Below are 26,039 nucleotides of genomic sequence, written 5' to 3'. Positions count from 1 at the left end.
AATTCACCTTTAAAATTCAAACAGAAAAATTTACTTTTAAAATCTTTTCTGAGACGTTTATAAATGTGAGCTCTTCGTAAGAGAATAAATGTACAAATGTATTGATTTATTTGGGGGTAATCCGCATAAAGATCAGATGTTATTCTCACCGGGGAACACTCCACACTGATATATTTGCAAAAATAATTTCTGCTAAGGGACTTATTATAAATATCAACATACATTGTATTGTTTTCGGCTAATAATATTTCTTACCGATGTTATGTCTTTCTAGAAGAACTATTGGTCTTGTCGACGGCGATGTACTTATGACAGTCGGTCAGGAAAATTAGATTGAATGTATTTTAATCAGCGAAATCTATTGCTGAGAAGATGCTTTTCGAATCGTTCAACATCGAGGTTTCATTGCTTGCTATACAAAAAAAAGGGGAAATTTCCGCGTCGTATTATGAGTGGCGATGAAAAGTAGATTCACTACGACAATCGTATGTTGTACGACATACACCATATATGTATATATGTATACATGGTATGTCAGCAACATCGTAACATTTAGACTTTTTGTTCACACAAACATTGAGAATGAAATGCAAGTATTCAAATGGCTGTTGATTAATAGCGTTACTACTGATCCTGACAACAGAAAACAAAGTTCGTGGGATTTTACTAGTTTGGTTTTTGAACAAAATGTTGGGACATCTTGTCATTTATTTTCCCCAAGTTTTACTAACACTTATAATAAACGAACAATACGCACAGAGAACCACAAATCCATCCTGAATATGATTCTAAATGTTGTAGTTGTTACATACCCACGTCTGTGCAAAAACTTAATATACCTTTGTAGTACAAGTTTAATAAGCGGTGCAGGATATAATAATATAAAGTAGACGTCTATAACACAAGAGGTAAAAAAAAGTAACAAAAAGTGTTCTTTTATAACATAAATGCCGAAAATAGTCATTTTATGTGGTCGACAAAAGTTCATATTGCGTACGTCTGCACACCAATATGATACATACTGTTATGAAATATCGATGTGCTAATTAACAACTAATCGTACGGAATATGCATATGATATGTCATACGCACAACGTTTCTTTTATTCTGCTTGTAAATAGCTTCAACTATTAAACCGTTCTTGAGCATTGAGTCGAAAAACTTTCAAATTAATCGCCACCCTTTTTCCGTTCTTTCTCCCAACACCAGCCTCGTCTGCTAGCCCAAACTTGTCGGTAGGAGACGTTCGAATTTGCTTCACTTCTATAAAGAACAAAGTATACACATGTATAATAATCATAAGTTTGGCGCTGCCATGAAATTTCCCAAATACTGCAATGCACCAGAAAACTTCCACTTAGGACCTTCAAGAAGACATCCACCACATGGAGGTGGCTTATGAATGTCCCTGATGAACAAGTCTTTCAGCTTACTCCACGTCCTTTTACACTGCTCTACTGGAAAATATATAAGTCGAATGCAATATTTGTTACATCAGTGTCGTACTGACTAGACAAGCACACTTTGTTTGCTTGACTTACATGTACAGAGGGAGCAAGAACGATCGACAAAATCGATGAGTTCAACAACATGTTAAAATAAGGCATTTAAAATCAATTCAACAATGTCAGTATAACTTTAATAAAGTTAAGGTATTGTATTAATATTATTAATCAATGCTGACTAGACAATTCGCAAATAATTTAGACGGTAAGTAAAGCTAATTACAATAAACAGTCTGTAAGAATTTTAAATTGAATTAAGCATTGCCAAGAGACAAACAAAGGTTACATAGATAGGCAGACAGCCAACCGGACGTACATAAATCGATTTATAATTAGATGCTGGTCAGGAACTTGTATACACTCAAGTTTCCCTCTTGCAAACGCAACATTCTTTGGTGACGAGCGGAAAAATTGCAAACGAAAACATTACAGTGAGACAGTCACGTGGTCTACCTGTTCGTCCAAAGGTTTCCTCTAAAAGTCTCTGACACCTTGGTGACCGCTTCCAAACGATAAAAAGATTACATAAGTTTATTGAGCGTCGAAATTTGTTTACAATTTTTAATAATTGTTCAAGTATTTGTATAAAAATTGCCTACATCTGAGAATAAGCGTATAACACATTTGTTTACAATTTTTAATAATTGTTCAAGTATTTGTATAAAAAGTGCCTACATCATATTTCTTAAAAAGCTTCATTGGAAAAAGAAGTACATGATCGATGTTAACAAAAAAAAAAAAGAAAAGAGATGGTAAAAAGTAAGAAACACAAAACATTTTTTTTATATTATTATAACAATCACATTTTTTTTTTAAATTTCGTTAATAGTCCTTTCTGCAGAATCTTAATGACGGCCGGAAAACTTGAGGACAAGCCAATACAAAGATTTGACCAGTTATCAATTGGCACACCGTATAAAATAGTTGAATGTAAAGCAAAAGCATTACAATTTGGAGAGAAAATATCCCTTTATTTGATATCACCTGATGAGGACTTATTGTGGATATTTCTACCGAAGCGCCTTAGTCAAGTATTCCCATCCAAACACCGTATAAAAAGTTGAAAGAAAAAAATATCCAACATGTTGTCTTTTACGAAAGGGGTAAATCTAAATATCTTAATAAACCTTCTTTAGAGAGGATGTAGGGCCAGAATGTTTTCAACACTTTCTTGGTTTTGTTTTTCAAATTTTTTTCTCGAATGATAGATCAATGATACTGAAATTTTCTTTTTAAAAATAATGCAAATCAGGTGTTTGTTTTGCTACCCGTCATGTGATTATATCACAAGAATACCTTTGTTACTATTTATATTGTAGTCACTTCTCAAACATTTGCATCTTTCCCGTGGCGTATAAACTTAAGTTAAATATCTGCTGGATCGCATTTAGGCAGTATGGCATATTTCAAATTCCTTTCCTCTTAACTTACTTAACTGCTTGTTATTAGGCCCTACTTTGATTATTTTTATTGGCAAAAATCTTTAAGATATTATCACTTTTAGATTTGTCTCTAGGCATTAACATATTTGTTCAATTTTCATAGCCAAGTAACGCCATTTCTTATAAAAACGAATGAAAATGTTATTTGTATAAAGCATTGTGGCTTTCAATAACTCAACGATACTTCTTGATTTTGAGATACATTCAATAAAGAATGTTTGCATCGCTGCTTGTCACATTATAAAACATACGAATGAGCACAGACGGGGTACGTAAATGGAACCCTTTCAAATGCTTTTTTTTTAATTTATTACAATTTTAAAATCAGTACATTTCAAATATACAAAGGACATTCTTCAATCATCTAAGCTTTCTATTCCATAAAGCCTCTCTTCAAAAGTTTTATGTTACTTCTTCATTTCTCAATTATATATGGAAGATTTATAAAATTGTCAACGTGCCCGAAATTAAGCGACAATGGCGCAGAAAGAAAGAAAAGCTGACAAACTTTCCTTTTAGACTTAAAACGTCATTCTGATTGGTTTGATCGAAACGTTTCGAGGCCCAAAGAGGTCACTCATTCTTTTAGATTCTTTTAGATTTTTATCTTAAAGTTTTCTCGAAATTAATCACGATTGTTTCACAAACGGAGTGAACGGCACATTCGATCTATGTAAACCTAAGAGATTAGGTCCAAAGCTTTTGTTTTTTGAATGATACATCTATAACGGATGGACGTATCTTTTTGTTCAGTATTTATTTCCCTTAGAAATATGCAAAACTAGTATGTCTTAAACAGTTTGAAAAAGCGTGTCATCATCGCGACCCCCACGGTCTATAGCAATCTCCTTCATTGATCCTTTATACAATGGAGTACTTCACTTAACTACTTCATTGCCTTTTGAAAATTTCATAGTCGGTATTATTGATCATTTCAATTTCATCTCCTGCTTCATTTAATATTGCCAACAAAAAAGAAATGAAGATAAATGAATTTTTTGTCTTGTATTCTGGATAATAAAACTAACAAAGAAAAACTTACACACCGAGCTGAACTTTTATTATTAATTACTTAATCTCTCGTTAGACTTAGGCGATTTGACTCCAGTTTCGTATAGAAATGTTGTGCCATTGCGACGATAATACTAGAAAATTTGCTATCGCTTTTGTTTAGATTTTTGACTATTGTGACAATCCCCGCAAGCAAATTTTCAAATTTGACATCACTCTTACGAAACACGATTTATAAAAACGGAAAGATTGGCAAAAATTTGCTTACATATCAACGGTATCTATAGATCAATAGATAAGTCTGCCTTTCTGTGGAGAAGAAAATGAACTTATTACGCTATCATGGTTTTTTTGAACACAGACGAAGCTTGTGGCTATGTATTTAATTGTTGTTGTTGTAAAAGTGGTAATTATGAATTAGTTTTGATTCAAAAACCAAAAAAATTAAATTTCTCTCTCTACTTGCTGGCGGAATTTTCTTTTCTTTTTCCCATCTTACTTACCAATCCAGAAGGTACATAATTCAACCACCGGCAGATAACGATCTCTGAATAAATAGCCTCCGATTTCTCTTCTCAAACCATCGTACGTGGATGGTGAAATTTTCAGGAAAATATTCATGTGTTTGTTTTCTTTCACTCTGTACGTAAGTTTGATGACATCTCGTGGCCACACCATCTTCTTAAATATTTTTAGATTTTTCTACCAAATAATAAATTTGTAAAATTGATTTTTTTTCGAAGTTTTATTTTAACCATTCTTTCTTTTATATTTACGTATAAAACAGTACTTCCCATATCGTTTCTTACGCAAAAGAGTATGAATAAGAACATCAATACTTCAAAACTTCTAGTTGTGAAATGTTTTCATTCACTTGCAGGTCGTTTATGCTCGAAACAAAAAGGAATTTACGTCATCTTTATGACGTGACAACAACGGACAAGCAAATTTATGATAAGAAAATATCGGGGATATGCGAATGTTGTTAAAAGATGTTACAAAAACGAGAAAATGAAGAAAATAATAATAATCCAACAAAACATAACACAAATAAGTGTACGTAAAGTAAAATAGCGTAGCTCTATCTTTTAGCCCATCGTTAATGTAAAATACACCATAAAGGGAATACGATTAACTGTGTGTCTGGAGTTGTGATCTGAACATTTGATTAATAATTGGACGTCGCGCTTGTTTGTCGCTTACTTCTAGAATAAATTATTAAATCTACAGTTGACTTAGTCACTACTTTTTCTATGGGCTACAATTCAACAACTTCATTATGCCTGTTAATTGCATTTGCAAACTCGACTTTTTGCTTCAAACTCGAGAAAATTTTGCTTCAGGGTATAATACAGACAGAGTGCAGGACAGACCCTGCTCTACTACTTCGCACTATTCTCAAAGCCGACTAGATACGCACAGAGGCGTGCGAGAGAAGACAGGTAAGAAAATTATATTCGGCGGGGCTGAATCTCGCATACCCATCATTTTTCGCGTTCTACTCTTAAAGCTTTTTTATTTGCCATATTGACGGTACTATTAAGAAAACGTTAATCGCGGTATCTACCATATCGTTTTAGAATTAACCCATTTGTAGGCAGATAATATATCTTCATTTAAGGAGTGTAAAAAGTATTCTTCAACTTGATTGCCTTAGGATAAATAAGCATAAATCCTCAAAAAAGTGAAAATACAGTAGTCGGTATAAAAATAGAATTTAATCACTCGTGTGAGCAGGGTGGATGTTTTCGATTTTTACACGTAATGAGTAGCGTGTTTCGTAAAGTAAATGTGGAAAATATTAGGGTTCTAATTTTAATCATTTTCGAGTAACGAGCAAAATGCAAAAATTTTTGTTAAAAAAATGAGTTCCGTTCTGACCAACTTGGCCCATTTTCAACGCGAGCAGAAACTACTAATGTTTCTACCAAATTTGAAGTGGACATCTTTATTTTTGCGACCAGGAGATTGCCAATAACAACCACCACACAGTCACACAGACGGACGGACACTCAGAATTTCATGCTGATTAAGAATATATATACTCTACAGCGTCTCTGGAGCTTCCTTTGGGGTTTTACATACATTTTGGAAAAAAAAAACAAAATCCATCCATCCATCCCATCTTGCAGTAGTTGGCATAAAAATATCCTTTTTTCATGAAAGAAAAGAGGTACTTATTTCAAAGCATCTCTTACATAATCCAAGAGGAAGAACTCACAGCTAAGCCATAAATGGTAAACGAAAAAACCCATCTTTACCGAAAAATGCTTATACGGTCAGTGGTTGAAAGTTCGCTCCCATTCGAACCATTTTCAACAGCGTTTATCCTTGGCCTGGATGGTGGAGTGAGAGCCATTGAAAACTACCGATAGGAAAAAACGAGGAAAACTCCCTTGGCACATATCGTGAACATTGAAGTGTCATCGCACAGGACTCTAACATAAGGATTTTAAGTCTCTTCTTGGGCAGTCGACGTATGCGATTTCTCCATTTGACATTGCCCACGAGCGTCTTATTATCGCATTACAAAATGTGTGTTGTATCACTTGCGCTGAAGTATAAAGTGCTGTGAGCTTTCATTAGATCATAGTGGCCAATTGCGAGAATAATGCGAGAAAGAGAAGAATACAGTATATTTTAATATTAAGACTTGTGACTGAATCGAGTGAGCGTGTTGACTTGAATCGATCAATAGTGCAAGATAGCAAAAGTGAAATGTTGAAATGATTATTTCGAACTATGTAAAGACAGATTACTTTAAAAAACGTCTGAGACGCTACTATTATCTTAAAAATTGTACGAAAACTAAATGTTAATAAAAAATAATATCATGTGCTTTGTTTTTTCCTTTAATTTTTATCGAACAAAACACTAGCACATGGTATAAGTTAACTGACCAACAGCATGGTATAATTTGTTGAGGTTTGGTTTGGTATTAAGCTTGGATTATTATTCATTTTATCACAACTCGACATTAATTGATATTAAACATTTGCCACTTCTATTATTATTTACAGAGCTTTAAATACAATTGCGTCCTCGCATTCAAAATAATGAATTGAGAGCAGCCTGAAGGCATGCTTCACATTCTTGAAAATAAACCAGATATAATACAAAATATTCATCCTTTAAATCAAATATGAAACCCTATGTACAGTTTTTGTAAGGCAAAAATCCATTAAAAGTTATTTGATTGCTAAGAAGCTTTCATTATTTTTTGAAAGGATAATGTAGAAGTGAAACCCATGACTTGTTTAAAAATGTAAAAAAAGAAAGATAAATGCTAATAGAAAATACTTTTATTGTATGTCGGATTTAATTAAATATTTTTTTCTACTAGCGTTCTTCAAGGTGAATCACCCAAGTCAAAACACTTTTCATAATCTTCATTTTGTCATTTTGTTATAATGAAAACACACTCAAATAATTGATACTGGAACACTATACTAATATTTCGAGAAATCTGTCAATTATCCAAATGTTTAAGTTTTGTTCATCTTATTGCATAAGTGCCGAGGCACTCGATCTCGACGAGAGCGATAAGGTTGATGTACATATACTAAGCATTCCCTATGACAGAAATGAGTTTTGTCTGGAAGCACAACATTTTTAAACACCTACAATTTCCAAGTGCTTATTACAAGGGCGAAGAGAAAAAACAGCTTGTCGCTTTGTGAAAACCGGGGCTAAGGTAAAAGCCATTGATTTGATATAACGATAACCACGATGGGTAGCAAATTCAATTAACACGAGTGCATGACATAATAAAATAAAGAAACAATTAATCTACAAGCTTGGCATATAAAATTCTAGCACCTGCAAATTGTGTCTGGAGCGGGGACACTTTTATAGACCTTTATTTCTAATTCAGCCCAATAATGTTGTTAAATATGTTGAAGTAAATTTGAATTATAAATTGGTGTTAAAATAAACAAATAAAAATACGCAAACAATATGTGAAAGCATCACGTCTATATAAATACATCACGATGTATATAATATTGTTAGGAAAATTCCAAATATAGTCATTTTGTATAACCAAATGTACATTCGTGAGGCGTCATGTAACTGCAGACCAATGAAAGCGATTAGCGGAAAAGCAGACGGGTAAAAGCAAAGTGCATATTCGCAGGCGTGTCATGCAGCTGCAGGCCGATGAAAATGGTTACCAACAAAAGCAGGTTAACGAATTAAAAATCAAATCATAAAATTAGGTGCTAGTAATATGGTGGCAAAAATGTATAGAAATAGAATATTTGTGAAAGACAGCAGAGTAGAAAAAGGATACTTGAGTAAAGCAATCGAAGGTATTGCCAAAAATAATTTGTAAATAATCCTACATCAAAAGAAATATAATTGTAAATAAAAGAACTTTCAAGTGTATTTCTCTTGAACAAAATATCCGCGATCCGGTGATCCGGACTGTATCCTAGTAAAAAGGGGAATTTCATAACAATATTAACGATGTTTGTCATTTATAAGAAACATTTCTTTTAACACTAGGTTGCCAGAGCGAGTCAATATGACACATTTGCGATTTTATTGCTACACTTTTGGAAAAACTAAAGTAACTTTCTTAAAAACATGTATTGGTTTTTAATAAAATTATGAGATGTATGTTAATTTCTAGGTGCCTATTGTCTCAATCCATGCCAAATAAGTCAAGTAAATTTGGCATCAAACTTTAAGTAGTTGCGGATGCCAGAACCAAATACTTTCTAAATGATTTATCCCATTTGACCGAGAATTCGGCCAGCAGATTGAATATTCCCTTGAGTAAGTTTCTTGTGTATAAAATTATTGAGTCAAAAAAAAGCTTGTTTGGCAAAGATCTCGCAGATGGCTTCTTAACGTATTCTATTAAGTGTTAGATTTTGCAGCTATCTAAGTTCCTTTTTTATATAAAGAGGTCATTCAAGTAAAAGTCTCAAGATAGAAAGTAATTTTGCAATTGAAAAATGAAGCGATAACTAACTGTAACCATGAAGCCCGAAATACTTTTACGCCTCTATCTAACATACAATATATTGGAAAACAGTTGAATTGTCAAGTTGAAGTGCCATACAAAAGAAACAGAAGTAAAGCCGTCTATGCTAAATCTAATAAAAAATATATGTGTAAAATCTATTTGCGTTAAAGTTCCTTTAAAACAAAATATTATTTTTTTTTAGATAATTTTTGATGTATGAATCAATTGGGTCATTTTGGGCAAAATAGATACATATAAAACGTCAGTCCATCTAGTGTTAAGACTGTCACGAATCCGCCGTCCCCCAGTACCTCAGTCTGGCAACAGACGCACGCGAGATCGTACGCTTTTGTTAGTTTTATTGCCTAAAATTTTTTTTAATCGTTTTATATGGGCTTAAATCTGGTTATTTGTAAAAGTATAAAAGGATTAAAAGTGTTGAAGTGTAAGAATTACATTAATTACATTAAAATTTTGTGATATACATTTTGGTTCTTGCGATTAGCACTTCTGCTCGCAATAGGAAATCTCTTTCGAGTCATTTCTAGTTTTTTTCTTTTCTTCCTTTGGTGTTAATAGCTTTTCTGCTGGCTTGTTTATCATTGTTTCAGTAGTGTAAATTTTACGTGCAATTTAAGAGAAAATTTTTCTATTTTTATTTCCTCTTTTTTTCGTGCTCCCAGTTTGGTTTTGCTTTCTCTTGTCTTTTGGTCTCTTGACAACGTAACGGAGAAGTTTTGTTAAATTTCTTAATTTGTAGATAAACTTAGTGTTGTGGATTCTTTTGAATTTTTTTCTTTTTTGAGCTCTTAGTAAAAGTCTCTCTTTTTGCCTGTTAATCTTTGTTTACAGATTCTTTAGCTTTCGCTCAATATTTACAGTAGGCAGGGAAGTGAGACATTTACTTCAATTTGCTGAAAATTTGTGCCGTGAAATTTTTCAGTTTTTCTTTTTCTTATTTTCCTTCATAAGCTATTTTTGTTCTTTTCAATGGACATGCTTATATACACCATATCGCGCAAAAACAGGCCCGGAATCGGGTAGATTCGTTTCTTGTTGGCTCTGCGAGCGCTTTGGTCATGCAAAGTGTGCCAGTATTCTCGGCCGTGCTGCTGACGCAGTCGCTGACCCTTCCAAAGGCTTAAGATGGTCATGTCCTGACTGTAGGCAGCGGGACATTAATTTTTACAAACTCTTCACGGAGACGCGAAATGGTTTCGCGGAATTGAGTAGAAATCTCGGCTTCTTGTGGGAGAAGTTTGAGTTAATTAAGTCTAGGTTTGATGAATGTCGTTTTATTGAGCACTCATCTTCTACCCAAGCCAGAAAAATAGTGTAGCTCGTAGCGTAGCGTGTGGGACGTCACCTCTGAGTTCTTCTAAATCTGATTCGTTGGTACAAGTTACCGCTCGTTCTAACTCTAAAATGAACGTTAATGATTCCGATATTGTTGAGTCGGTCGGTAACAAAATAGTTGCAAACAAGCCGGCAAGTCCTTCTGTTTTAAGCTACGCTGAAGTGGCAAGGGTATCTCCGCCCAGGGCCGCCACTCATTCTAATCAAGTGCCATCGCCTAAAAATAATAAAGAGAAAAATAAATCATCCTCTCCCCCTGGCTGTTCGAATGTGAACGCTGGTCACCAGACTGGGCAAGCCGCACAAGCTGCTGGTGCAAGGGCGATAACGCCGTCTATATTCTCCCCTACTCTAAACTCCCCAACAGTGAACCCTCCTGTTCCAAGTGATGACATTTGCTTGACGGCAGTTCCTCCCAGAAAAGCAATATTTGTGTCAAGATTGGCACCTGAAACATCGGTGGATAACATAAAAAGTTATCTGGCGGCGAAAGTTCCATCAGTCAACTTAAAGCGCGTTAGCATTTTCAAAATGGCTCCTTCTCAATCTAGGGCAATCTCCTCTATTAAAATACTAGTTTCAACTGAAAACAGTGATATGTTGTTAAGTAAACCACTGTGGCCAGTAGGATCCTTAATTAAGCAATTTATGCCTTGAGATCGTCCTCGTAATACCAAAGCAATAGTCTTGTCGCCTTCAAAAAACTAAATGTTTCTTCCGGCCCATTATATTTCATTTATCAAAATATCAGGTGCCTAAATTCAAAAATTCGGTCTACTTTTATAAATTGAATGAGCACGGAGATTTCTGTTTGGCCTTCACTGAAATTTGGTTAAAACCCGATCTTCTTTCGTCGGAACATTTTCAGAATTCTTTCCAAGTCTTTAGAAATGATCGAGTGAATCGCATTGGTGGTGGTGTATTAATTGCCATATCTGCGTCAGTCCCGTCCAATTCAATATAATTTCCTACTTCTCCCGACGTTGAATTTATCGCCATTCGTGCGATAATGCCTAATAAACAGCTATTTGTAACTTGCTCCTATATTCTCCCAAATTTTGATATCTCCATTTACAAGAAACACGCTGCCCTCATTTGTGAAGTGGCCAAGCGGTCTAGACTTAACGATTTGGTCGTTGCATTGGATGACTTCAACTTGCTTCAAGTCACTTGGTGTAACAGTGATGATTCTGGCTGTTTGATTCCTACTTCAACGTATGATAGGGGTGTTGTGTTCTTGATCTGCTTGATCTCTGCTTTGCCAACTTTCCTGAGACTAGCGTAAATCGTTGCCCACCTTTTAGTTTACCTGAGGACCCTTAACATCCATCAATGTGCATTTCCTTTCAACATATGAATGATGGTTCGTTGAACTGCCTTACTTTGCCAAATCAAACTTTTTTAGATAAATTTTATGATTTTCATAAAATCAATATTGTATTGCTAAAACATGGTCTTTCACATAAGGCTTGATTTCTTAACCGGAAGTATTGAAAGCTTATTGTCATCGTTGTACCATACATTAAATCTAGCTATTGCTGCATCTGTTCCGATCAAGCAGTGCCGACCTCGAAGCAGAGAAGGCTGTACATGTGTTTGGTTAGACCCATGCTTGAGTATGCCTCTGTTGTGTGGTCTCCTTCTCCTGTGGTCTCATATAGGTGCTACGTAGATTCAATTGAATCTCTTCAAAAGCAATTCTTGCTGTTTGCCCTTAGAAATTTAGGTTGGGATCCGATTGCCTCTCTTCCTCCGTATGAAAATAGGTTGCTTCTGCTGTCCCTACCGTCTCTTGAGAAACGTAGGTCTGTTCTTGGCGTTTCCTTTGTAATCAAAGTGATAAATGGTGCTATTGACTCCCCTTCTTTACTTGGTGAAATAAGCTTTAATGTCCCTAACCGCTGCTCTAGGCACTTTATCTTAGTTAAGCTTAGTGAGTGTAAATATAATTATGAGCTGTTTAATCCGCTCAGAGTAATTTGCAAGAACCTAAATGACATCTATCACTTATTCTCGTTATCGGACTCCTTAAAGTCCATTAAAACAACATTGGTTAATACGCGCGATTTACCTATGTCGTACTTAAACTAGCTTTTATTCTTAAAAGTCGTTACGATTCGAAAATGAATTGTTGTTAAGTATTATCGGTTGCCAAGCTTATGCATGTTTGCGATGGCTTAGGGGTTTATTTGCAGTTTGGTCCTGTGCCGGTTGTAAGTGTGGCTCTATGCTGGTTATGTACATGCTTTTTTTCTTTTTTTTCCTTCTTATTTGGTTTATTGTACTTACATTAAGTTTTATTATTAATTAATTTAAGATTTATCTTTAAGAATCAATTGAACTCGATTGCCATATTGTTTTAGGTGAGGTTCTTGTATAAGTGGAATAAATAAATAAATAATTAAGTAGAATTATTTCTCTTCGGGATAGAAGACTTTAGCATCCTTCATGATAATTATTGTATGTGTTTAAACCATGAACATGCAGTACTTAGCAACCTTGGCCACTCTCTTACATATATTTTGTATTCCGGACACTCCTTAGAAGTTTAAACCTAAGAAAATATCACGTCCTTCCTCTTAAACAAATTCACGGACGGACCAAATCTAGTTTTCTGAACAGGTATACCCTAAACCCTGGGCCTTTCTACATCCTATCCTACCTAATGGTCTCCTTCGGCCCAGGATGTATATGGGAGACCCTGAAATTGGGTGCGAAGCCTCTTAAGCTAATTTCGATCCATATTTCATATTTAATATTTTTGAATATCTAATAATAGCAGATCAAATCACTTAATTTCAACCGTATATCAACCTTGTTTAGGTAAACATATATTAGTTTGGGGAAAAAGAAATCCATTATTTTTTCGGTAGATGGCTGCACTGATAGATTTCTCGTAAAGTATCGATCAAACAATTTCATATTTATGCTCGTTGGAAAGGTGACATTTCGCAGTAAAAAAAATTCTTTTGCTGTTTTTTGTTTGGTGCATTCAGTTGTGAGTTACAGCGTGTTAAAAATAGAAGTGAACAAAGAGAAAATTCGGTACATTTTACAGTTTTTCTTTGACAAAGGCGAAAATGCAAGCCAGGCGGCTAAAATTGTGAATGGTGTTTATGGTTCCGATACTGTAACAGCCAATTATGTGCAATTTTGGTTTCGTTGATTCCGTTCAGGAATTTTTGATGTTAAAGATGCACCTCGCACAGGTAGGCCGGTTGTCGAAAATGTCGATAAAATCGGAGAAATGATCGAAGTTGACCGGCATGTTAGCAGTCGTAACATCGCCCAGGAGCTAAAAATCGACCATAAAACAGTTTTGAACCATTTACACAAAGCTGGATTCAAAAAGAAGCTCGATGTTTGGGTGCCACACCAATCAACAGAAAAAAACATGATGGATCGAATTTCCATCTGCGAAGCCTTGGCCAAGCGGAATGAGATAGACCCATTTCTTAAACGGATGGTGACTGGAGATGAGAAATGAATCACATACGATAATCCTGTGCGAAAACGATCGTGGTCAAAGAGCGGTGAAGCACCCCAAACGGTGGTCAAACCAGGACTAACAGCCAGGAAGGTTTTGCTATGCATTTGATGGGACTGGACGGGGATTATTTATTATGAGTTGCTTCCATATGGCCAAACGCTAAATTCTGATCTCTACTGTCAACAACTGGACCGTTTGAAGACAGCGATTCACCAGAAACGGCCAGAATTGGCCAACAGGAGAGGTATCGTGTTCCATCAGGACAACGCTAGGCCACACACACCTATAGTGACTCGCCAGAAACTTCGGGAGCTTGGTTGGGAAGTTTTAATGCATCCGCCATACAGTCCGGACTTGGCACCAAGCGATTATCATCTTTTTCTTGCATTGCAAAATTTCTTTAATGATAAAAAATTGGAATCTAGGGAGGATTGTGAAAATCGACTACTAGAGTTTTTTGCAAATGGAGACCAGGACTTCTATGAGAGAGGCATTTTGAAGTTACCTTTAAAATGGCAACAAATCATACAACAAAACGGTGCATATTTGACCTAAATCGGATAATCCGAAGCATGTTAAATAAAGTCCTGAAGTTCATATAAAAATAATTAATTTCTTTTTCCCCAACCTAATATATACGTACACTACTACAGAAATAAATCGCTTCAATTTATTATAATTAATACAAAAGTATGTGTCCGCACTTATACATTTTTATTATATTTAGCTAGTTTCTAATTGGACATCGTAAAGAGCATCGCACCATGATTCACGTAACAGAAAGGAAGGATAAATATCAATTCCTCAGAATAGAATTTGAAATAAATCCAAAAGATGCAAAATTAGTGAGGAAATGATTCCACCCGAAATGTTTGTCTCTAAATGTTGATCTATTTAATAAGGGATATTTAACTCGGTTTGCTGCTGGTAATTTTCGTATGTAGAGCAGAAAATTTGACACCTTTTTATGAAAGAGTTGTAAAGTACCGTCGAGTTTATCTGCGTGTATGTATTATAAGAAAGCACTTTATTTCGTTTTTAGAAAACTTTTACGATCGCTTAACATCTATAGTTAATTTATTAGTTGTTCTTGTTGTGCAGTTCCAGGTATTAAAAACCTTTGGCTAATAAAAAATTGTTGCTATCTTCTTTTCTCACGTTATCACATTTACTACAAAGCAACCATAGTCTTTATTTTTTTAACTCATATTTCTTTAGTTAAAGAAAAATTTCACTATTTTTATGCTAAGCAGCTAAGAAATTTTCGTTCTTTTTAGGTTCCTTTCCTGTTTTAGAAACACGTGTTATTTTGTATTTTCTTCCAATTCATCGGGCTTTTGAATTCAACCGTTGTGTACACTGGTATTTCCCTTTTTTGTGGTTTTCATTTGTGGAAGTCGCTGATCAAAATTTTTGGGGTCACTTAATATTTTAAAATATATTTTCCTTTTCTTCGCATGATTATTCATTAATGGCACTAATTTTTTGTTCTTAATTGATTTCACATTTTAAATATTTTCTAAATCGCTCTCAGTTTTTTTCGTGAAGAATTAGGTATATGACATTGTTTGCGCATTTCATTGAATTAATGGTTTAATTTCCGTATTAACTTTTCTGTTTTCAGTCATTTCAGTCTCTATGCCAAAAAAAATTCAGCAAAACGCAAACCGTTAAAAGCTACGTTAAAAAAAATCCACTTTATGCCAGTTTTTTTTTCGTGCGCGAATTTAACAATCAATATAATGCAAGGTTGCATTTTTAACAAAATTTGTTAAGCAAAACCACACATTAGAAATTGTGTAGGTCGTCCACATGTTACTTTCTGAAATGAACCAAACTGAAATTGAATTGAAATTTCTGAATTCTAGTAGTGCATTCTTGACTTAACTCTTTAATCCTTCATTCTACTGCAAGAAAAAGACATCAACGATAGAAGTATGAAATCTGTCGTTAAAAGAATACACTCCTTCTTTCGCGTATATATTTTGATCTGTAAGAAATATAACATAATAACTTACTTTAGTATATACTGAACATACTTATCTGTAAGTAAAAAATAGTAAGTATGTATATATATGTACATATAGTATATATATATAGTATATATGTGCACATATACTTTGTATATATTTTTATATTTCGGTTCGCAGATGCTTATATTTCGACGGAATTAATAGGAACGCATTTCTGGGCACCGTATGTTTCGTTTGCTTAATTCACCCGTAGAGGGAGGTCTTTTCCTTTTTTTAAGAACACTGCATCTTAGTGTGTTTAAAACATTTACATTCTTAGCAAATAAAAAGGATTAGAACGATGTTGGTCTTACGACCATGTATTCAAAGTTGATGTTTACAGTACGTTTTCATTAATCTATATCGAAATTTTTTTTTCAGCAATTAAAAGTATTAAGTGCGATTTAAAATTTTCATGCCAAGTTAGTGTTTGAGATTGCTTGATGTTTTCAATGGTGAGTTTATCAATGGGCTAATCATGGCTGCCATTAAGCGATAGGTACGTAGGCCTTTGGCATGACGCTTCTAAAAATTGCGATTAAGTAGGGAACTCTGATGTTACAAGTCAAAACGCAGTTATACACATGCCATTTTTGTCGTTTTCTTGTCTTAGCAAATCTACTTTATAGCGAAATCGATATTTAAAAGTTTTGTTTGAAACACGGAATACCAAATTTGATATAGAGTCTGAAAATTATGACAAAGAAGGTAGGGTCTCTGTAGGCATTATTTATACACACTAAGTTATGTAGCACGGGCGAATTTTAGTTTCAAAAATTAGAAAATGTTCATTATATCCTCAACAAATATTTAGCTAGAGGCGTGAGATGGGCACTTAGTCATTTTGTCAAAACCATTGCAACTGCTAGAAGATAGCTTCAGAGCCCATACAAATACATTCTTGATAAATATCATATTCTACGTCTGCTTCTGGCTTTTTAATTAAGATATCGGGCTAAATTTCAAAACATTGTAAGTTATTGTGCGCAGTTCAGTGATACTGAAAATAGATCAAATCGGTCAAAAATGAGACCACCTTTGTTTCCAAAAAAATTTGTATTTTTTGCTTACTCCTTGCAAAGTGTAGTAACCACAAAGATAAAAATTTCCAAATGGATGAACCTTCAGTATTTGTACAAAAATGAAACAGACCGGCCATGCCAACTCAATACCATGGAATGTAAAAATTTTATATTTCATTGCTTTTTGTCTGATAATCGTGGCAATGTTTGAATCGTAAATTAGAATTCGATAAGGATGTTAATAATTTTCAAATTCTAATCCGTGTAAAGAAAGTTCGCTAGAAAGCGGCTCTAGATGCATTTATGCATAAAAATTATTTTCGTTAACAAAAAAAACAGTGGATTTCGATTGGGTCATTTTCCACTCCCACTAATCAAAAGTTAACATTTATATCTGATGGGATGTTTGACATATGGAGCTGGGTATTACAAAAGAGCAAATATACATATAATAGCGAAATTACATTTAGTTTGCACCGAAACTTTTTCTACCTACCATCTCCTGGGTGTTTAATAAGTTATAATTAAGATGTCGTGTATATATATATACGCACATATATGCGAGCTTTATCGCAAGATACTGAAGAGAAACCACATGCGAGAGGAGGATTGAATACATCCCTTTTTTACTCGGTTTCTGAAATATTTTGGTTTGACTATATGGCTACACATTGGCAGTAATCAACTAAACTGAAATTAATGTCTGTACGCTACGTGTCATTTTTTTACAGTACAACAATATATGAGCCAATATTCACAATTTATGTAATGGGTGATTACTTTTTAAAGCTGTAAACGCGATGTGATTACAGTCTGACGAAGGAAAAAACCAAAGACTGCATTCTACAATTCAACGGATGGCAACAGGAAATTTACGAGTTAAGTTGTGCTTCTTTAAGCAGACACTTAACAATTTTTATATATTTTTTTGGTGGATGTAAAAATGAAATTCCTGCGAAAAATACCTAATTTTTAGAAATTATGACAAATTTTAATTCAGTTTATTTTGTGATTAATAAGAGAGAACATATATAACTTAAAATATTTTAAAATAAATTTTGTACAATAAAATAGCAGAGAATATATATTAGAACTTTTTTAAATACGTTAAAATAAATGAATAAAAGAAATCTTTGAAATATACATCTCTATATTATCAAGTTTGTATATGCGTCCTATTATATCTCACTGTGTGCGTGTAATACAAAATAAAAGTGAGGGCGTTTTTCTTCATAACTGGGTTAGTTTGATCATTAAATTCAATTAGTTAGTAGAAGATTGTGCAACAAAGAAGCAAAAATTCTGCAACAAACAAATACAAACAAAAATCGATCATTAAAATGAAAAAGTGTCGTACGAAACTTTTCGATATCATTGATTTCGAAAAAGTTTGATAAAATAATTTTTGTACCTGTTCTGCTTATTGCAAGCCTAGTAAGTAACTTTGAATAAATGAAATCAATTAAGCCTGACTAATGGCTACAATGTGTTACTATTATTATCCAAAAAATAAGAGGAGACCGCACCTACTCTTCTGACCGGTAACACATAATTATTTCATTTTAGTTTTTACATTTGTCACCGCTTTGCCCTAACTTTTTTTTCGTCGCATCGAACTCCATTTTCTATGTCTATCAAATATCCCTTACATGTCTTGCTGAATAAAGAATATATAAAGCAACTCACATATTGATATTGCGAACTACGGTTTACAATTTTGTTAATACGTAATGTTTTCGTCACGCTAACCGAAAAAATCATTTACATTCGTTCATAGATCCGTTTACAGTGAGTGAGAACGTGACAGTCTCAAAGTATTGTGACTTTTGCTAAAAGTGCGGGGGTATATAGATATGCAGTTTCCCGTACTTAAAAGTCTGCTTTTGTGTTATCATTTCCGCCTCACATTTTATGCTGCAGTTAAGCATATCGATCCGCAGTTTCCGACTTTGTTCGCCGCAGTTCATCCGCAGCGGATGAATGAATAAGAAAAGAGTCCGTTTAGGGCGAACATAATTCCTCTTCGTATTTTTTCAAATTTAAGCTTTGAAAGAATTGTATTTTTCTAAAGTTTTATTTTATTGACATTTTAAAATCATTTTAGAGCTTTCTTTATAATTGTTTTCTGGGATGTAAGTCAATTTGTAAATGCCCAAAATTTTACCCAAGCGTTAAACCGTACTAACACTGAAGTTCTTAATCGATTGCCTGAAGAGCGTGATTATTATGATTACATTTACGATGACGATGACGATGATTATTATCTCGATGAAAAAGTTAATAATGGAAGTGTTAATTCAATAGGCCGATCAAGGCAACGTCAGACGTTTATAATAGGTGAAGGGTAAGTGGGAAAACTGGAGCCGTTGTTCTAAAACTTATGTACAAATAACAAAACGATTATGTTTGAAAAGGTGAGTAAATAAATAAAAAAACAAGTTTGTTTGTTTTCATAAGTATTTCGTTTCAAAAGAATATGAAACTCTACTATAAGTTTTTGCCAATCGAAAAAAACATTTTATCCGAAGTCATCTTTGGAAAATTAAGGTTGCTTCGGTATTCGACAAAAATATCGTTCATGTAAAGATGATAAATGTAAAGTCATTCGAATGCGTAATGAACAATGCGCAACTTATAATCATGTGTCCTATCAAGGGCAGTACTTTACTTGGCTTAGTCAATACACCGTAAATTATATGGGAGATTATATAAATGAATTCTTATTGCACTGTAAAGCAAAAGAAACCAATCACATCGTTAACTGGACGCATACGGTAATCGGTGGAACACCGTGTCAAAGGCCAGCTATTTATTATAGCCATCACTACCGCGGCAAGGCGGTATGTGTGGAAGGAATATGTCGTGCAAGTGTTTTTATTTTATTAAAACATCCTCTTTATCTTGCACCATGGGTTATGCGTTCGACTTAACTACGGTGAATTTGCTGACTTGTTGCGTTGGGACGGCTTTTGTTTTTGATTTCATTGATTGTTGCTTCTTTTTTTCTTTACGGATAAATTTCAATAATTGCCTTAAATGTTCTCTTTATTATAAGTTTAAGACCACTTAGTTCTATTATTAACTTAATGAGACGATATTAACTATAAAGATGTTTCTTTCTTGTTTGCGAATTATCCCTATTTATTGGCCTAATGAACTCCTATTAATGAACGAGATGTACATAAACTAATGCAGGAAAAATTTACAGTTGAACCGAATCTTTTTATGGCCACAACTGGGCTATATTAAAAATAATCATTGTTGCATATGTATACAACTTTATTTGTGGATATGTGCTCTCATTTTAAGTGCTTTTCTAATAAAGAAAGAAGTAATATAATGCTTCAAAATATTTTTCTATTACTTCAAAATATTTTGCTATTACTTTTTACTATATTATTATTAACATATGACATCTGGGCTCAAAGAATAATTTTTTCAATTTTGTCGTATCACCGTGAGATTGAATGAAAACTGTTGGCACATATGGCCTTGGCTGTCTTTTTGCAATGAGGAGAAACATTGTCCGGTGAATTCAACATACGTGGGAACATCACTTTCAACGTGCTTTCTGCTTTTCGTTTAATATTGAAACTTTGCGGTACTTAATGATTGGCTCGAGTCAATCAATTGGTTTTGAATAATGTCATAGACATTTAGCTTTGTTGTCCTTGGTAATGACTAGCGTGCGTTAGTATTTATGCACTTCGCTTGAATAGCCTGCAATCTTCTTTCTTGTTTCATCTTCTATTAGTGATTGTTTTGTTATCAAGCATGATTTTTTGTTTACTATTGTTTGTATTAAACTTTTTTCGCCTACGACGAACGTACTAAAATCCTCTAATCTGAAACCAGCCTCGAAGTGTTCTCCTTCTCCAGGAATCTTTTGTACCGACCATAAATTGTTCTTGGTAATATTTTCAATGCCTCGCTGAACTGAATTTATTCCGGTTGAAAAACTTAACTCTCGCTTCCATTTTCAGCTGTTTTTACTAAACTGCAGAGTGTAAAAGTGGTCCCTAACTTTCAGTTAAATGAGTACGTTGTCGTTTGTTGTACGAAATATTAAATAAAATTTCTGATAACTACTGGAACGTGCTTGGTTTTTTTAATCCGCGATTGCCTGCAAATTGTAACGTATTCACGCAGGCAGAAGCAAACAACTTAATTTAGAATATGTAGCTCATGCGACTTATTGTTGGAACAACACTAGTCTACATATATAGTCAGTTGATTTTAGAGTTTTTTCTGTGGAGTTTAGTGCAACAAAACGAGCTGACTATCCGAACTCAAGCTTTGAATTTTTAATCAGTAAAAGTGAAAAATGACTACTTGAATGATATAGTAACTGTAAGAGCAAATCTCTAAATTTTGAACCTAAAAAGAAAAAAAAGCGATTTCAATATTGTTCTTTTGGGTAAAAGTTTCAATTCGTACTTTGCTAAAGTGCTCATGACCTTAATTGCATCCATTAAATAAACTTTATGCGCTTCTAATTATGACTTGCAACTTTTGTAAAAAGAATTTATTATCTTGCTTTTAATAAAAAACACTTTTTTAGTTTAGTTTGTACGTCTTTGAGAGAGATTCGTTTAAAGAAAATTTACTTTACGAATTAACTTTTATAGAAATGCTAACTTCACCCTATTTTCATAAACAAATGTCATTTTAATCTCTGTACATATTGGAGGAATTCCATTTATCGGAAGCATGGCATTCTGGAATGAATACAACATATTGAAATGTGGATTAAAGGCAATCTCTCAAGATAATGGAAAAAAAGGAAAAAACAACAAATTAAAGCAAATTATCTGGCAATTAACTCACATGTAACTGTAGACTAAAACGAAAAAGAAAACAAGTGTTATGTCTACACAAGAAGACTTCTTAACTTCACAACTGGTTAAACTATATAGTGCAGTTAGTGTTAAGAAGTTGTGAACAATTTTGAGAAGGTTCCTATTTTTACAAGAGCCTAGACTAAGTTTATCATAAGACTTGTAATCTCTTTAATAATTTTTATTCGGTATGGTTTTCTAAATAGATATAACAATTCGTCTGCGTGTCTGTCAGTCTGTCCAGTCGTTGGAGCTGAAAAAGATTCTAAAATAGAGGCAATATATTTTCACATACATTGCTGAGAAGTAGACGTGATGTGCCAATAAGGATTAAGCTAAGAAATCCATAATTTGAAAAAAGCTTTTTCATACGACTTATGCAACATATTATTTTGAACCCTATAAAAAGTACTCATTTATTATATTCATATAAAAAGTTATGTATTAATTTTCTCAACTGTTTCAGGTTTCGATAATAGAAAGAGTAAATAGTGTTTTTCCATTTTCTTCTCTTCGTCTTTTTTCGCAAGTTATTGTATTGTTCGTGACTAGTGTGAACGAGTTTTGAAAACATTTTTTTTTGATAATTTCTAAACATTCTGAAAATTCTTTAACCTTAATAGTTCCACCCAAGAATTCAATGCAGCCAACAATCGACCCACTGACAACTACACATATGCTCTCTAAATGACGAGTACTTAAGATTCGTCTTAAGGCGCATAAATAAATTTCTTACTACTTTTTGTTTACGAAATAGTAGAAATTTGTTGGAAACAATAATATTTCAATTCCATATATTTTTTATATTTTGGTGTTTTTTTTTTTATAGGCGCTTTGGGCATCTGGCGTTTATTTATTGAGTGCGTATTTTACGAGAGCTCGTTTTTAGTCGTGTGTGGGTATGTTTCCTATTTAAATAGCGACCCGTAAAAAATAAAAAGCTTAAAAGTTGAGATTTTTTCTTTTGTTTTCCTATTATATGTGGTCAACAACATATTTTAATGAAACTCATAAGTTTTTCATTCGTTTTCGATTTGTCAACGTTTCAACAAGACTACATACGATATCGGTCTGATTACTAAATTCTAAAAGAAATTACTATACTGAAGCATGTGTAAATTATAAATGAAATCAATATAATTTTTTTGCAATTTGTAATAAAAAAATTGAAATGTCTTAAAAGTTCGAAATGCTGATAATAATATTAAGAAAGCAATTAAGCGAAATGAAAATTTTTTAAGTAGAATATCTGCCCTGTCATAATTATATTATTCGCCAGTGCGTAATTGTAAATTGTTTATGATATGTTTAGTGCTTCCTTTTTCATTTTAACTCTAATTTTTATTTTACGTGATTGAAAAACGACGATGTTATGATTTGGTTTTACGGATATCGTCTGGTAGATAAGTGTATCAAAATTTGAATAAATTTATGGTTGAAAGAAATTTTTCCAAATGATGAAAGCTAAATTAAACGCTATGCAGTAAAACATTTAATAAAAAGAAATTTTTATTACATGTGAATAAAATTTTATATTCGGACTATAAAAAGATATCGATATTTTCTTTGGGTTAAATCTTCTATATTAGTCAACTACACTTTCGGTTGTGATGACGTGCATGGGCCGATTAGCATGAGTCTTATATGAATCTCATTTTTGAAACTAATATGATAGCTGATTCTAAAAGAAATTAAAACCAATGTCATGTAGTTGGAAATTATATATAATACACCAATGATTCTCGGGAGTATGTAAGAAAACAAAATTGCTTTTTTTCAGCAAAATTCTTATTCACAAGCATATTTTATCCCCGTCTCACTTGGTTTACTGCAAACAGAGAAGAACTACAAATTTAATAGATGATAGTAATATAAACTCTAAATTGACAATAAAATTTTTGAAAGCAAGTTTTCTACTTTCAGAGATTTTATCGCTTTCTAGTTATTTAATGACGCAGGGGAGACTTTTTAAATATGCAATATTAAAAATTCGTAAGTTAACAGTCAAGATCATATAAAATGTACATAGGTTAGCATCAGATTCCGTTTCGATAGAGCGATGTGCGTTTATTATTTGATGGTCTGAACGTGCGTTATCTATTATATAACATTTTTGTAAATTTTTGTATTAGGTCGTTGTGAACATTTACACCAAGTTATAGTTCTTGTATATTATAGTAGTGGCTTTAAAAAGATAATGTATATTACTAACGAGAAGTGTAGTTAATAGTTTAAAAATGACACATTTCTGGTTTTAATTTTAATTATTGTTGCGGTATGCATTCCCTTACACAACACGCAGTCGAATATTCGCATGGACAATAACACGCAGAAACATTAAGTATTTTATGGTTCTTTGATGACTGTTTTCGGTTATTAACAATTAAGAACATAGTCGCAGAGGCAGACCACTTCGCTTAATACACTCGTTTTGGGAATAATAAACTAAATCATACAAAAGGCATACTTTTCATGACAGCCTGAATACTGAAGATATCCTTATAGGTGGTGGTATCCTAAAAATAGATCGACGTGACCCAAATTCGGTAAAACTGACTTTTATGGCAATTTACTATTATGAACTAATAATCGTCATAAAATATTAGAAATTGTACCTTTTTATTATATAAGGGTTCAGTTTCCGCGGGAACGGTTATATAAGAGCAGGTTCAAAAAGTTTACATAGTAATTTCGAATGCCGGGATACTATTACTTAGTCAATTTTGTCGAGAAATTTTGAAATTACAAAGACTTTTCAAAATAAGGCTTTATATGGGGGGCGAAAACGCGAACCGATCCAAACCATTTTCAATAGTACTTCGTCCTTGGTTCAAAGCACGCCATTGTATTAAATTTCATCAAAATATCTCATCATTTTCCACCTTAAACACAAATTTACATGGACTGACAACAGTCGGACAGGTTTTTTTATATCTCTGTCTGTTGTGTCCAAAAGATTCAAAAATCGTGGTATGTATTCAAAATTCAGGATAGTTCATTCTTGTATCAAACATGTTTCTATAATTCAAGTTTCATCATAAAATATTAAAACTTACACTTCTCTGTCGTCAAACACAAAAATTTTTGTGCAGTTCATATATATGGTTGTGGATGATACAAATTTGGTACAGTGAATTTTTTCAGACCACTTTAAAATTTAGGCTTTTTTGTCTACAAAGGATCAATTTGCATGAAAATCTATATACAGATTAGAATCCAAAAAATAGGACGAGATGGTCCAATTTTGCTGTAGTTAATTTTTTTATTTTAAATTACTATTATGATCTGATTTTCGTCGCGAAGCATTGAAAATTAGGGCTTCTTGTCATAAGAACTTCAGTTTTTGTTACATGAATTGAAAAAGTTGTCCATGCCGCTCCGAATCATCTCGCAATATTTTATTTGGTGTCTTATATCTTTGTACTAAAATTTGACATCTGCTGTGAATTGCACATTGATGGCATATATATATTTTTGATTTTTGGAGTGATAATTCCTGTGAAGATTTTAACTATGACGCGATGGTGGTGGAGGCAAAGTTTATTTCAACTCTTGAGTCAGGTGATACAGCTTATCGTTTTAACTAAGAATAAAAGCTCTACTGACCTGTGTTGCATGTATCTGTTTTTTGTAATTAGAGCGATGCTTCGACGGAACACTTACATTTGGTTCAGAATAAAAAAACAGAAAACTTCTTTCAAGAAATTCCTGCTATCTAGTATGGAACAGTAACGACAGATTAATCTGAAGTTCGCTCTTAACATTCATCATAGGAATTTTAAGCTCGAAACTTTTAAAGAAAAAATTTTTTAATGGTTTTGCAGACAAGTCTTTAATTCAAACATGAAATGAAAGATACATAATAGTGCACTTGCAAAGAATGTATTTTTAAACGCTACACCACTTGTGGTTCAGTGTATATTAAGATTGCGCGGGCGTATGTAATCAGAAAAAGTTTAATTATACATATTAGTTCACAGTAGCAATTGAGCAAAAAAATGAGCGATACGGAATTTGTGGAGAACGCCTAATTTTTACTTTTTTATGACGGAAAATGAAAAGTAATAAAATTTTTGTCAGGCGCATAAAGTTTCCCAAATTTTGATCATGTCATTTGATGTTCGGGGCTTGTATGCCTTTGCATGAAAATGATGTGTAACATTTGGTGTTCTAGTACCAAAACGAGTGAATAATTGTATTAGGCGAAGTGATGTGCGATATCTAATCGTCGAGGTTGCCTAACTGTAATATTCTTACTTATTTTAACTTGATTTCATATTAAGTAAAAATTTAGCTCGAATTTCGTGATAGAAAGCTATATTTCGGTATTTCGAAAATTTAACATTAGCAAAGACTTCAAAAGTCCTACTGGATTATAAAATTATTATAGT

At 33.3% G+C, this 26,039-nt stretch overlaps 1 protein-coding gene across 3 annotated transcripts in view; it reads left to right on the top strand.

The window, feature by feature from the left end:
* The first annotated feature begins 22,698 nt into the window (after positions 1–22,698).
* LOC119641109 (A disintegrin and metalloproteinase with thrombospondin motifs 7-like) overlaps positions 22,699–26,039 on the top strand; it is an 18,357-nt gene continuing 15,016 nt past the window's right edge. Inside the window, exon 1 of one of the 3 annotated variants that reach the window (XM_038039558.1) lies at positions 22,699–22,717. The gene's annotated coding sequence lies outside the window, so the exon portion shown is untranslated. Of the gene's footprint in view, positions 22,718–22,900; positions 22,927–23,379; positions 23,401–26,039 lie in introns of those variants that run through there. The other 2 variants (XM_038039557.1, XM_038039561.1) reach the window with 2 other exon arrangements.

This window comes from Glossina fuscipes, unplaced genomic scaffold (assembly GCF_014805625.2).
Source record: "Glossina fuscipes isolate IAEA_lab_2018 unplaced genomic scaffold, Yale_Gfus_2 142, whole genome shotgun sequence".
Taxonomy (NCBI): Eukaryota; Metazoa; Arthropoda; class Insecta; order Diptera; family Glossinidae; genus Glossina; species Glossina fuscipes.
This window is presented reverse-complemented; position numbering and strand designations above follow the sequence as displayed.